This window comes from Xiphophorus couchianus, chromosome 21, assembly GCF_001444195.1.
Source record: "Xiphophorus couchianus chromosome 21, X_couchianus-1.0, whole genome shotgun sequence".
Lineage (NCBI taxonomy): Eukaryota > Metazoa > Chordata > Actinopteri > Cyprinodontiformes > Poeciliidae > Xiphophorus > Xiphophorus couchianus.
The window spans coordinates 11,317,928-11,330,325 of record NC_040248.1 but is presented as its reverse complement, the minus strand read 5'-3'; the positions used below and the strand labels follow the sequence as shown (position 1 = coordinate 11,330,325).

The following is a 12,398-nucleotide window of genomic DNA, read 5'->3' as shown; positions in this document are numbered from 1 at the left end:
TTGAGACCAGAGCAGGCTAATCCAAGTTTTGCTCCATTCTCTATATAGGCTGTCTTTAATAAATGATTGTTCTCAAATGTGGGAAATCAGAGCCATCATGTAAATTCAAGTGTTTTTTTTGGCTTGATATCATGGTATGTTATTTCCTGATCAAAAAACATACCTGGAGTGTTGCTTTGATTCTTGTATGCCCCTCCAGACTAGTGGCAGCAGCAACGTTAACAGTTGTAGTCCACCTCATTTTAGGAGGACTCACATTTTTCAAACATTAATCTCACATTTCAAGAGATATAAATATTTCTGCCACTGTATCTGTGTGTAGCTACAGTTTATTTTATTTTAGGTTTGAGCTGATGTGGGCTGGTCCAATTTTTATTTCCCAAGGTTGCTTATTTTTGAAAACTTTATTATAATTTAACAAGAAAATGGAATCAACATTAATCATAAGAAATGTGCCGTAGTGTCTCTGTTCAAGGTAGAAGTTTTCAACCAAAAGACAATAAAGAGATTATTAGAAAATCTCCAAAGATGTATCCAACAAACATTCTGTTTTATGTTGCATTTGGAGACTATAAAAAGTGAGAATTTTCTGTTTTTGTGCATTTTACTAAGAAATAAATGTTATTTTCTGCACCTTGAGATCACCATTCAGAGCTGTTAAAGTAAATCTGTTCAGCCTGATTGATTGATAACTAAATATCTAAAGGATTGAATACACAACAAATATATTAATTACAGATTCAATGCATTGCTTTCTTTGTGACCAAAGTCACTCACATATTCCAACTTTTTTCATGGATTTTTTGTTTTGTAGGAGTCTTTACATCCCCCTCTGTGAGCTGTGATGAAATAAGGCTGGGGCCTGAAGAGATAGAACTGGGATAAACAAGGCGGCCCTGCTCCCTGACTGTGAAGGTGACACGGAGACGCTACACGCAGAACAAGCCCTTTTGATTAATCACAGGATATTTACTAGCTCAGATCTAATCAAGGACCACAGGATCACAGAGCTACATCATACACGGCCCAGAAATTTACGCAGCAGAGTTAACCTGTCACCTGCCACTGTCCTTTCCTTACATCTATAAACACCGTGTGCACAAGTCGGCCTGGTGCTACACACACCACAGGCAGGCGCTTTGTAAACGGCGCTGAAAGTGATTGTTTTATTTCAGTAGCAACAATATAACCTGCAGTCAGATAGTCAACACATGTCGCTTGATATAAAACCTTATGGCAGCAGGGAGAAAGAGCCATTTATCTCAAGGTGGTCATGGTAATGGGACACAGGGACGTGAGCTGTTTTACCTCTAAGTAAACCACAGCACTATGTGGAGCAAAGTGTCATCCGCCTGTGGATGTGGAACTGTAATGCTGCGAGGAAGACATGGAAATCACGGCCTAATCCGTGATTACAAGCACACAGGGATTGTGAGACTGTGATCTCTGACAGCTTAAGACTTCTTGACAATAAGAGGGTTTTTTTTCAAACTTTCAGTGAATGAACCATGCCACTTTTGGAGACTATTATGTTAGTTAAAAGAGCTGCCTATATTTTCAGGATGGGAAAAAGTTTGAGCTGTTACTACAACGAAACATGACTTGGTATTAAAAAGTTATTCAACAGAACTTTTCACCCTCCATAAGTCCAGCCATTTTATGACTGCTCTTGTTTAATTTTCATAGAAAAGATCAAATGGCAATGTGCAGTAATAAAAAAAGAAACAAGATTTGTTTAAATGTCCCGTCATTTAACATTATCGTGGTAAGTGCAGATAATAAGAGTGGCTTATAGACTGAATTGTAAAAGTATTACCGCCAGAAATTTTTCACATTTTGTAAGATTGCATGCAGAAACTTCAATGTACATCAGATGACACAACAATGGTGTGTTTGTGTTGAATCTCCTTCAGGCTGATAACCCTTGGCGTTTCATGTCCCCTAATTAGGAAATAGATTCTCTTCTCTGAAGGCCTCGAATGACATTAGAGAACAAGCAGAACCATGAAGGTCAAGCAGATACACACAGCAGACCCATCAAGGAGAAAGCTGTGGAGAAGGTAAAAGCAGGGTAAGGTTGTTAAACAATATCCCAAGCTTTGAACATTTCTTGGAGCTCTGCTAAATTTGACAATTTGAAAATTGGAGAATTTTACTGAACAACAAAACTACCACCTTAACTAACAAACTGGGTAAGGAGAAGCTGCAGCTCAGACAGGAGAATCTGTTGACGAGACTCTGGTCTTTAATTTGGCCTTTGCTGTAAGGAAGCCATGTTTTTTGTTTAGAACAAGGCACATAAGGGATGCAGGAACTATAAGGACAAAAATGCTGTGATCACATGAGACCATTATTTTACATGCAAAAAAACAAAACTGTTGGAAAACTAACACATTAGCACATTATCCTGAACATGTGATCTCCTGGTGGTGGCAGCACAGTGCAAAGTTTAACGTGTTAGCATTACTTTCGCTTTACGCTATTACTTTCAGATATTTTTGCCAATCAAATTAGTTATATTTAATTTATAAAGAGCAGTAACCCTCGACTGTATGAAATGGGAAAAGACATAACCTTTAGTGTGACCTGGGTCCTGTCCTTTGCTGTTAGCATTTTGTTCAAAGAGACAACTGCAGAGTAAAGGAAGTGCTGCAGCCCCGCCGCGTTCAGGAAAGTGTTGGAGTGTGGCTTGTGCCATTGTGTTGCCTGGAAAATGTCACTCTGTAGGGGGGAAGAGTCTCAGTTCGACCAGGTTTACGGAAAAACACCAGCAGAGAAAAAAAATTCAGATAATTCATGTTTTTTTCCCTGGGAAGATGAGACTATATTGCATCTCTCCCGCATCTACAGATCCAATAAATTACAAGCAATCTGAGATTTATGAGTAATAGATCGCTTGGTGGTCTTCAGCCACAATCTCACCACTTGAGCTCCTTACAAAAAGTCTATTAGATGAGAGTGTTTTTGTCAGCCTCTCCGTCTTGCTGATATTTCCTCAGAGTGACGAGACACATTTGAAGCCTGGGAGGCAGAGTAATTTCTGTGTCACATCCCTTTAGCCCGACCTCCCTGACAATTGCCAACACAAGAGCTTTCCCACTAAAAATTAATCACATTTGCCTTTTTAATAGTGTCCCTCATCCCTCTGCCAAGAATTCACAATGATCTCGCTGCAATTGTGTCCCTAGTTGCTCCGTTTCTCACAAAGAGATATGAAGGAGTGAATAAATACTTACATGACCCCTTCGGTTTTTTCTCTCTTTATAGCCGCCGCTGCAATTTTCAGAGCCGGGCTCCAGTGGAAACGCTCAGAGCTAACAGGTGTAAGTTCTTTTTTTTTTTTATTGTCATGGACTCAACTTAAATATGAAAGGTTGTATTTTTCTTAAAATAAAGAATAGAGAGATTAGTCAAATAGTAAATTTTAAGTTGAAAAAAATCAATAAAAGCTAAATATGATAAAAGTAGGACAGCAGATTTGTACAAATTTCAAAGGCTTTTCATAAATTTTAAACTTATGATGTGTGATTTTATCAACTTTTGCAGCAGAGTGAAGTAGGGGATAGTGGTTATTTGATGGATAATAATGAGTTCCTAGATAAAAGCAGGAGGTGAATTTCTGCTTGAAACACACCCCATGAATTGATCCAGAATGGTGGGCTATGGTTTCTGCTAAACAAGCAGAGCAGACTGAGATATTTCAGACTGGTTTGGCCTCCCTGATATATATTTATATATATATATATATCCATTTTCTGTTCACCCTTTGTCCCTAATGGGGTCGGGAGGGTTGCTGGTGCCTATCTCCAGCTACGTTCCGGGCGGGAGGCGGGGTACACCCTGGACAGGTCGCCAGTCTGTCGCAGGGCAACACAGAGACATACAGGACAAACAACCATTCACACACAACACTCACACCTAGGGAGAATTTAGAGAAACCAATTGACCTGACAGTCATGTTTTTGGACTGTGGGAGGAAGCCGGAGTACCCGGAGAGAACCCACGCATGCACAGGGAGAACATGCAAACTCCATGCAGAAAGACCCCGGCCGGGAATCGAACCCAGGACCTTCTTGCTGCAAGGCAACAGTGCTACCAACTGCGCCACTGTGCAGCCCTATATATATATATATATATATATATATATATATATATATATATATATATAAACAATGTTTCTTTTCCTGTCAAAAAACAATAAATATTTGATTTTTCCTAAAATCCAATTTGGTTTTATAAGAAGTCTTGGGATTATGTTCATCTATACTGAAGAATATTATCTAAGGGTCCAACAGTGGATAGATGGACGGTTGTACTGTGCAAATATTTCAGAATAAAAAAAGTTTAAATCATGTTGGAGTCATTTTAGTATTTAGATAACCCTGTGTATAGGATGTACTTGAATGCACCACGAAAATGCACTTGTTGGGAAAACCCCTCTAGTGAAACGGACACAGATTCAGTCTACTGCGTCTCCTATGCAGTGTTTTGGACTGACTGACTGCTCCAGGCAGCTGGATTTAGACTTGAGCTGTTTTGATGTGAGTAATCCAGATAAGTGAAGAGCAAACTGATTACCCCACTGTTGAAAGACGAGTGCACTGACAAAGTTTTGGTTTTGTCCATCTTTCTTTCTTTCTCTCTTTCTTTCTTAATTCCTGTTAGTGATCACTCCCTAGTGATTTTAGGGAGAGCTCTCTGTTTTGTTTCAATGTCACCATTTCTAAAGATGTCCAACAAAATGTTACCTTGATATTTAGCTTTGAAATATAAATACCCTGCAGGTATTCAGAAACAAAACAAACTGTACTTGTTGATATGGGTACCAAACAGACATGGTTGAACCAGACATATTTGGTTCAAATACATGTGTCACTACACTCCTAATATCCCCCTATGGGGATGAACTGTTAAAGGTGATGCATTTGTTTATTCTATACATACGGAGGCTAAACAGTTCAATTTTTGTTGTATCTAACAAGAGTTTGCTTTGTTCTTTTCATTTTTTGTGGCAAACTACAAATAGTTGCTTGTTTAAAGGACTAATATTTGTCCTGTTGACAGATTCTCCCACCTGAGTTGTGGATTTCTGCAGCTGCTCCAGAGTTATGAGGGGCATCTTTGCTGCTTTTCCAAAAGGTACCACTGTTTTATATTAAAATCTGCAATTATCTGGAAGCCATATACAATTTCCAATTTATCTGAAGGAAAAAAAAAAGATTCGTCTCAGTAAAAACAAGCCTTGGCTGGCATCAAATATTCAGACAGACCCATGATTCCTTTTGAGTGAGACTGTCTGTAAAAATGATGGAAAAACAAAATACCCACAGTAAAACAATGTTCAGAGGACATTCTGTCAGATTCCTCTCTTTTTTACAGATTTCATTGCTGAGCCGTTGTGGCATAAATGCCTTAAAACACTTTGACATAACCGTGCCGCGTCCAGAGACCCCTGTTCCTGAATAATGAATCTGCAGTATGTCCCGAACAGCTGTCTACATGCAAAATGCTTTTAAAGGCTTTCTTAAAATTTCATTTTCAGGCAGCTGCATAATTTAAGTATAATTCACCTGGCCACCATTAATCCAATAGCTCATTTTCAAAATTCAGAAAAGCTGCTGCCGTTTATAAAACAGAAGAGACAAAGTCCAGACCATCCTCGATTCATGCTCTGCTCTCTTCATATTTAATTCAGAGGTTGTGTATTTCTTTATGATTGCAACATCTGTTTGGTCCCAGTGCCAGCTCCCTCTGTCAGCCACCCTCTGTTCAATAATTCCTGTCCTGACCCCTAAGAGCCCCGGACATCACAGCACCGGCTGCTGCTCAAACTTCCCTGGGACCAGACACAAAGGGACAGGTGCTCACATGCGACTAAATCATCCTGCTCACATACTTGGTTCACCTACACTGTTTACATCCATGACTTTGTTGTGTTAGAGAAAGAAACCAAAAACTGTTTTCAGCATTTTCTGCAAACTACAGCACTCCGCAAAAGTACTTACGCTGCTATGGGACTTTACAAAGTTGCGCAGAACTATAAAGTGAAAGGAAAAGGACACCATTTTGAAACTCCGATCCCAATTCCTTCATGGATGTTTGAGAAATTTTTTAATTTCTGGGTTTGCCTAAACGCTTGAAAGAGAAGGAGCTTCTTAAAGAGACAGAGGCCAATTCCAAGGCATCAAACTGGGGGAGTCAAATTTGTTTGATATATGCAGGATTTTCATAGCAGTTGAAGGTAACCCAAGTTATTTGATTATGCTATATGTGCCTGGCAAACATATTATAGTCCCCCTTGAAGTAAAGTCATTCCAGACGAACAGAAAAGTGGAACTGTAACAAACTAAATAAATTTAGTCAAAGCAGACCTGACTTTGTCTGGACTAGTCATCTTTGAAAAACGAGCACAGCAGACAGATCTTGGGAGTTCAGCAGTCATAAGTTGTGTTCTTTGCACACTCACTGGGAAACTGTATTATAATCGCTTCGAAGGAAGTCTGTAACATTCAAAGATATTTCATAAATAAGGCACGAGCGAACAGCTGTGGCAGCGCCTCGGCTGCTTCAGTTTGTAAAGGAGCGACAAGGATTGTGCTTGTTTTTATTTATGTATCAGAACATAAACCATTTAAAACCCTAAACCATAACTTTGGTTGAAGGAGTTACTCATGTTTTGGCTTTTTAAGCAGATGTTTATAATATAAAACCTATTTTGTTAAAGTGAACAAAAAAAAAAAAACATACTTTATTTTAATCTGGTATGATTAAAATCAAAATGCTTAGCACTCTTGCTACATAAAGCTCCATCAAATAAGTACTCTTTTCTGACCATAGACATTTTCTAAGGTACAGCTCTTCTCCGAGCAAAATGTTTTTACCTTTAGAAATGCAGTGGAAGTCCAGGGGAAATAATAATGGCCCCAGAATGATACTATAGTACCTGAAAAAGGTTCCTGTACCAAAAACACACCCCAGTTTACTAATTAATCAGAAATATAAATGGCAGAGAAGTTTAAAAGTTTAAACTGGAAGATGACTGAAACAAAATACAGCAAATGATCCGCTAGTCAGAAATACTAGATAGATAGATTTATACCCTGTTTTTATGTTTGAGTCCTGGTTGCTGCCATGGAAACAGTTGGGATTTAGCAATGTCCCCAGAAAAGTATGCAGTTTTTGCACTGAAATGCATCTTTAAAAATCAGCTTGAAACAAATCAAGTTTCATTACCAAAAAGAGTTATATTTTGTGCATTATAAGACTAATTAACTTCCAGCAGATTTATTGTATGCCAGCGGTTATGAACTGATCTAAACTGATCGTAGTGTTTTGTCTGGTTTTCATAGTCCGAGACACCGAAGGTGGCGGTGTCTGTGACAGATGCTACCCACCGACCTCATAAACATGGCGGAGGGGCCAGATGTTTGGACGACCTCACAACCTTGGTACCAGCTGATGTGGCAGTGATGGAGATGGGTTCTGGCAGACAAAACAGATCCAGTGACATCTAAGGTTCCCGTTTTTCCCACTTTTTCTGCGTTAGTCTTTACCCCCCCTCCACACAGGGCAATCCTGGAAGGCAGGGAAAGATGGAGGATGGCGAAGGAGAAACATGTAAACACAAAAGAGAGAAAGAGGCAGAGCGAGAGCACTGGTCAGTGGTGCTGACGGTTGTCACAGATGTTGAGTTCAGCACAAAACTCTGCCAGAAGCCATCATGTCAGAGCTAAGTTCGCCGAACGAACAAGAACAACTCCAGGCCCTGCCACTTTATATCTTGCTCAAAGTTCAACAGCTGTTTCTTGAAAGAATGCAGATGCAAAATAATGATAATAATGATTACTTACAGCTCCTGCTTAGACGTAAATACTCCTTCTAGACCACACCCAGCGCACATGGGTTCTCATTAGATCTTTACTGTTGCAGCTCTTTTGGTAGACCTAATTTTAGAGGTAGAAGGTGGTTTTTGGCAGTCAGTGTCATGGAGAGAAAACAAAGAGTTGTTCAATTCTATTTGCATAATTAATTACATAATCATCCAGCTGTTTTTAAATCATACACATTTAATATTCTTTTAGTTTTCAATGGGTATCTAAAGCAAACAGCGAGTTAGACAGTTGTCAAAAACATGCAGAGCCTCTTTGTAACACGCATCTATAGTGTTGGAGTTGCTTCAACATCATTTCTTCTCAAATCAACGCTTGTGCTTGTCGATTCTGGCATGTGAAATTTGTAACATTTTGACTGGGCGCATCTTGGCTCCGAGCATCTTCACTCAGCTCAGAGAACGTCTTTGTGCCAAGGCCGCAGCCTGTGGCGGTTTTCCGAGTGACAGATGAGTATGTCAACATAGTTGGGTGTGTGTGTGTGTGTGTGTGATGAAACAATAGGTTTGATAAAGTGTGAACTGCACTATTTTGGACTAAAATGCCTGGTCTTTCTGTAACTAATCAGAAAGCTTATCAGATAAAATGAACGCACAAGCTTTACTTTAACATACAAACCCACATGAATTTGGTGAATATACTGATTGTCATGAACCAACAACTATAGTTGGAAGATCAAACACATCCGAGAATTAGAAATAAACTTGCCAAACAACCACAAAAAATATTGAATAGGGAATGGAACTGCGACATGAAGATCTAAATCTATCCGTCCTGTCTTCAGGCCTGTTGGCAAAGGGCAGCTCAGCTGTAGCAGACAGATTGTGTGAACAGCAGACTATGAACATCTCTCCACAGGCCATACCAAGGTGTCTAATCCAGGAAACATTGTGAACACACGCCCTTTGGGCTCCCGCAGTGCATCACATAGCCTAGATCAGTGGACCGCTGCAAGTAGCTTCCGTCTCAAGTTTGTTTATTCCTTCGGCCACAGAAACTAAACCTTTAGAGGAGGAGACAGTGTGATAGCGCGATAATACTTGTTCCCTTTGTTTCCTATGAGTTTCAGTTTTTGATGACAGGATAAAATAAGATTTTTAATTGGGTGATTTTGCAGTAGATTATCTATCTTTAATTAACTTAACATATATCATAATACTACAAAAAATATTACAAATTTCTCCTTCTGTTCCTGTAGTTTTTGGAAATCGCTACACTTTGAGATATGTCATAAAGTTTGATATTAAAATAAAATTAGTGAGATGTAACAAGAAAAGATTACTTTTCGTAGCTCTGATGTTTTCTTCTACTCTCCATGTGCACATTGACCTTCATTTCCTTTTTCTGTTTTTCTTTTCATTGAATGTATATCTTAGCGCTTCTGTGTTTATATATGTTTTCTTGATGGAGATATTGAAAGAGGAATTGGTGCCATTAACTTTATGCACTCTTTGGATTACATAGATTAGATCTTTTTTAAAACAATGCTTTGTTTTATTTCCCATAAAAGGTACTCCAGGTTACGTTATTCTGTGTTTCTTTGATATAAAAAGTCATTTATGAAGCTTTGTGGACTCTATGCTATTTTTTGCTATAGACAGTACTCCTAGCTCAGTATTTCCATGAACTGGGTTAATTTGTCTTTTAAAGCATCTTGAGATCATGTGCTGGGAAATGAAATTAATTTCCCTTTTTGACCATTTAGATAAATGTTTTTATAATATATCAGACTATCAGAATGGGATGAACTCATTGATAATGCCCTGACACATTTCAATACTTTACCTGGAGAAATGTTGCCATCTCACTAAACCAGTGGGTCTGCTCTCCAGCACCTGTCATAACAGCTGAGCGTCACCAACATCAGAAAGCGCTGCGAGATGACAGCACCCAATGTTGGCAAAGATAAAGCCTCGGGAAGAGGGGAAAGCAGGATAGATCTAAATTTCATTCTCCAGAGTATATCAAAGTGACTCCTGTCAGCATTGCATCAAAGCAGAGAAATAGGAACTGTTCACTTTTACAGCTGAGAGTTGTTCAGCGGAGGGGGTGGATGTGTAGGGGGGCTATCAGGTGAGCACCATAAATGAAATTGGGTGAAAAAGAGAAAAAGGGATTAGAATAAAAAGGACCTTGTGAACTATCACTAGTTCAGATTTATGATGGGAGAGTAAAATAAGGTTGTGTCAGAGGGTAAAGCTGAATTGGGACTTTTAAGAAAACAACATTTATGTAAAGCTACTGGTGCAAATCAAGTTAGTTGAATTTATTTTTATAGCACATTTCAGCAACAAAGAAAAAGAAACATTACATTACAGTGGCAGAGAAATAATGAAAAGTTGTAAAAGTACAGAATGAATTTATTCTCCAACTCTAAGCAAATTACTTTTTAGTCTTGATTTAAAGGAAGTCAGGATTTCTGGAAGTTTGTTCCTAGTTTGAGTTTAATAAAATGTATTATTTTTAAATTACATTTTAAGACAAAAATATAGTCTTAAAAATATTTTGGTAGTGTTATCAAATGCCAGTTTTCTTAGCACTGGTAGTGGTACTGCAGTACTACCAGAGGTAAACTAATTTGAATATTTGCATAAAAAATCATTTTAATCTTTTTAACTTTAGGCCCAGAATATTTATAAATGCTATTTCTGTGGTGGAGAAATGAAGTGCAGAAGGAAAACCCCAGATCAGCACTCAACATAAAACAACATTGACAGTTACCATGGGGCAGGCCTTTTTACCTAAGCAGCCTGAATAACAACCGAGTGTTTTTGTTACAGTACAGTGCTACAGCATACAGGAATACTGGTGCACAGATGACAAATATTAGATGCTTAAGGCTTAGAAAAAAACCAAGGCAAGACAAATCTTTTTTTTTTTTTGTCCCTGGGCCAAACCCTGCACTGCTCTGTGGGCCATTTCTGATTTCTGCACTAGCTGGTGTAACGCAACCAGCCATGCATTAGCATTGGCCCTGCAGTTAGAGCAGACTCTTAGGATCCTGTCACCCAAACTTATCATACACTCCTACGCTAACACACACACAGCCAGACGTGCAAGCAAACACTGAAATATGGCTTGCTGGCTGCAGCATATTCTATTTTCAGAAGACCTATCTTAGTTTCCTCTAATATCTGAAGCAAACAAATCTACTTATGTTTCTCACTGTAGAAAGCTGACCTCTGCTCTTTTGGTTGGAATTTGCACCGCTTCACAGTTGTTCATGTTGGGGTTTTATACATAACATAATTTTTTTTAAAAAAGGATATAACTATGAATTTTTGAAGTGAGGTCATTTAAAAGGTATAAATAGCTAATATCTTTCTCGCGGTTACAATTTTTTTCACAGTCTTCATTTAGGCTCAAGTTAAAGGCTAGTCAAAGAAGGTCCAAAACATTTCTACCATTTTATATCAACTTTATTTTATGAACACTTGTACCTGCATTATGTTTGCATCGGGCAGATTTTTGTTTTTTTATTTAAAAAAAATTGAGGTAGGAAGTTTTGCAATGCTCTATTTGAAAGACATTTCATGAACAAAGTATATGAGCTATTTCCACTAAGACTAAGTGATGAAAAATTAAAGCAGTGGGAAAAAAGAATGTAACATCATTAATAAAATATTGTTTGTCTAAGATGCTGTTATGTTTAAAGATGTTTGCACTTTTAAGGAGACAAATATCTGTCTGTGGTCTTGACATCTCTCCAATTACCTTTTAGCTTCAGCCACCAGGTCCAACTAATCTAAACTTTCTACTAAATAAAGATGCCAAAACAGTTATCAGCTGTAGTTGGTCGAGGAAGATGAAGCTAAAATGTCCTCAAAGCGGACATTTTCTTAGACTAGATTATCTTAAGGTGATTTGTCTTCCCCTCTGTCTCAGACTACCAGATAGCTTTGGTCTATGTAATCTATATATGTATAGTAAATGAGGGAATCAACTGAGTTATCTACTGGAGGTAAGATAATAAATACATATAACCTTTTTCTAGAACTCCACTTCAAACATCCCTGCCAATGCTGGCTTATGAACAGCGGCTCAAGCCAGCACACAAAGTTCAACAACTGTGAAGAAGGAACTATTAAAAAGGACACACAAAGCAGTGACCTTGACTGACAAGTGCTCTTCATTCTGGCCATAAACAGCAGCGGGCCCTGATAAGTGTTCAGCGATGCAGGGAGTAATGACCTATCCGTCAGCAGTGGTCGGGCCGTGTGAGCTAGTATAAATGGAACATACATAATGTACAGCAATAATACCAGCACACTCCCAGCCTAATGTATTATCATTATTCTTGAAGACCAGGATCCCTTTTTTTTCCCCCACCTCTTGTAATGCCGTACAATGTGACTCAACAAGGAGGGTAAATGTCTTCAGGCCACGATAATTTCATTTTAATCTTTGTTCCATATTATAATTTTCATGGTCAGAAATACGCCGGGCAGCGATGGCACGTTTCTCTCAAAGGCTAAACAGAACACAGACCATAACCAGAGATTTTATGTG

The 12,398-nt window shown here is 38.5% G+C and overlaps 1 long non-coding RNA gene across 1 annotated transcript in view; it reads right to left on the bottom strand.

The window, feature by feature from the left end:
• The window catches only part of LOC114137029 (uncharacterized), a 32,934-nt gene extending 24,952 nt beyond the window's left edge, over nucleotides 1-7,982 (bottom strand). The window contains exons 1-2 of the long non-coding RNA XR_003593923.1: nucleotides 7,851-7,982; nucleotides 7,399-7,575 (exon numbers count right to left, since the gene is read on the bottom strand). This is a non-coding gene — a long non-coding RNA (uncharacterized LOC114137029). The remainder of the gene's footprint in view (nucleotides 1-7,398; nucleotides 7,576-7,850) is intronic.
• Between the last annotated feature and the right edge of the window lie 4,416 nt (nucleotides 7,983-12,398).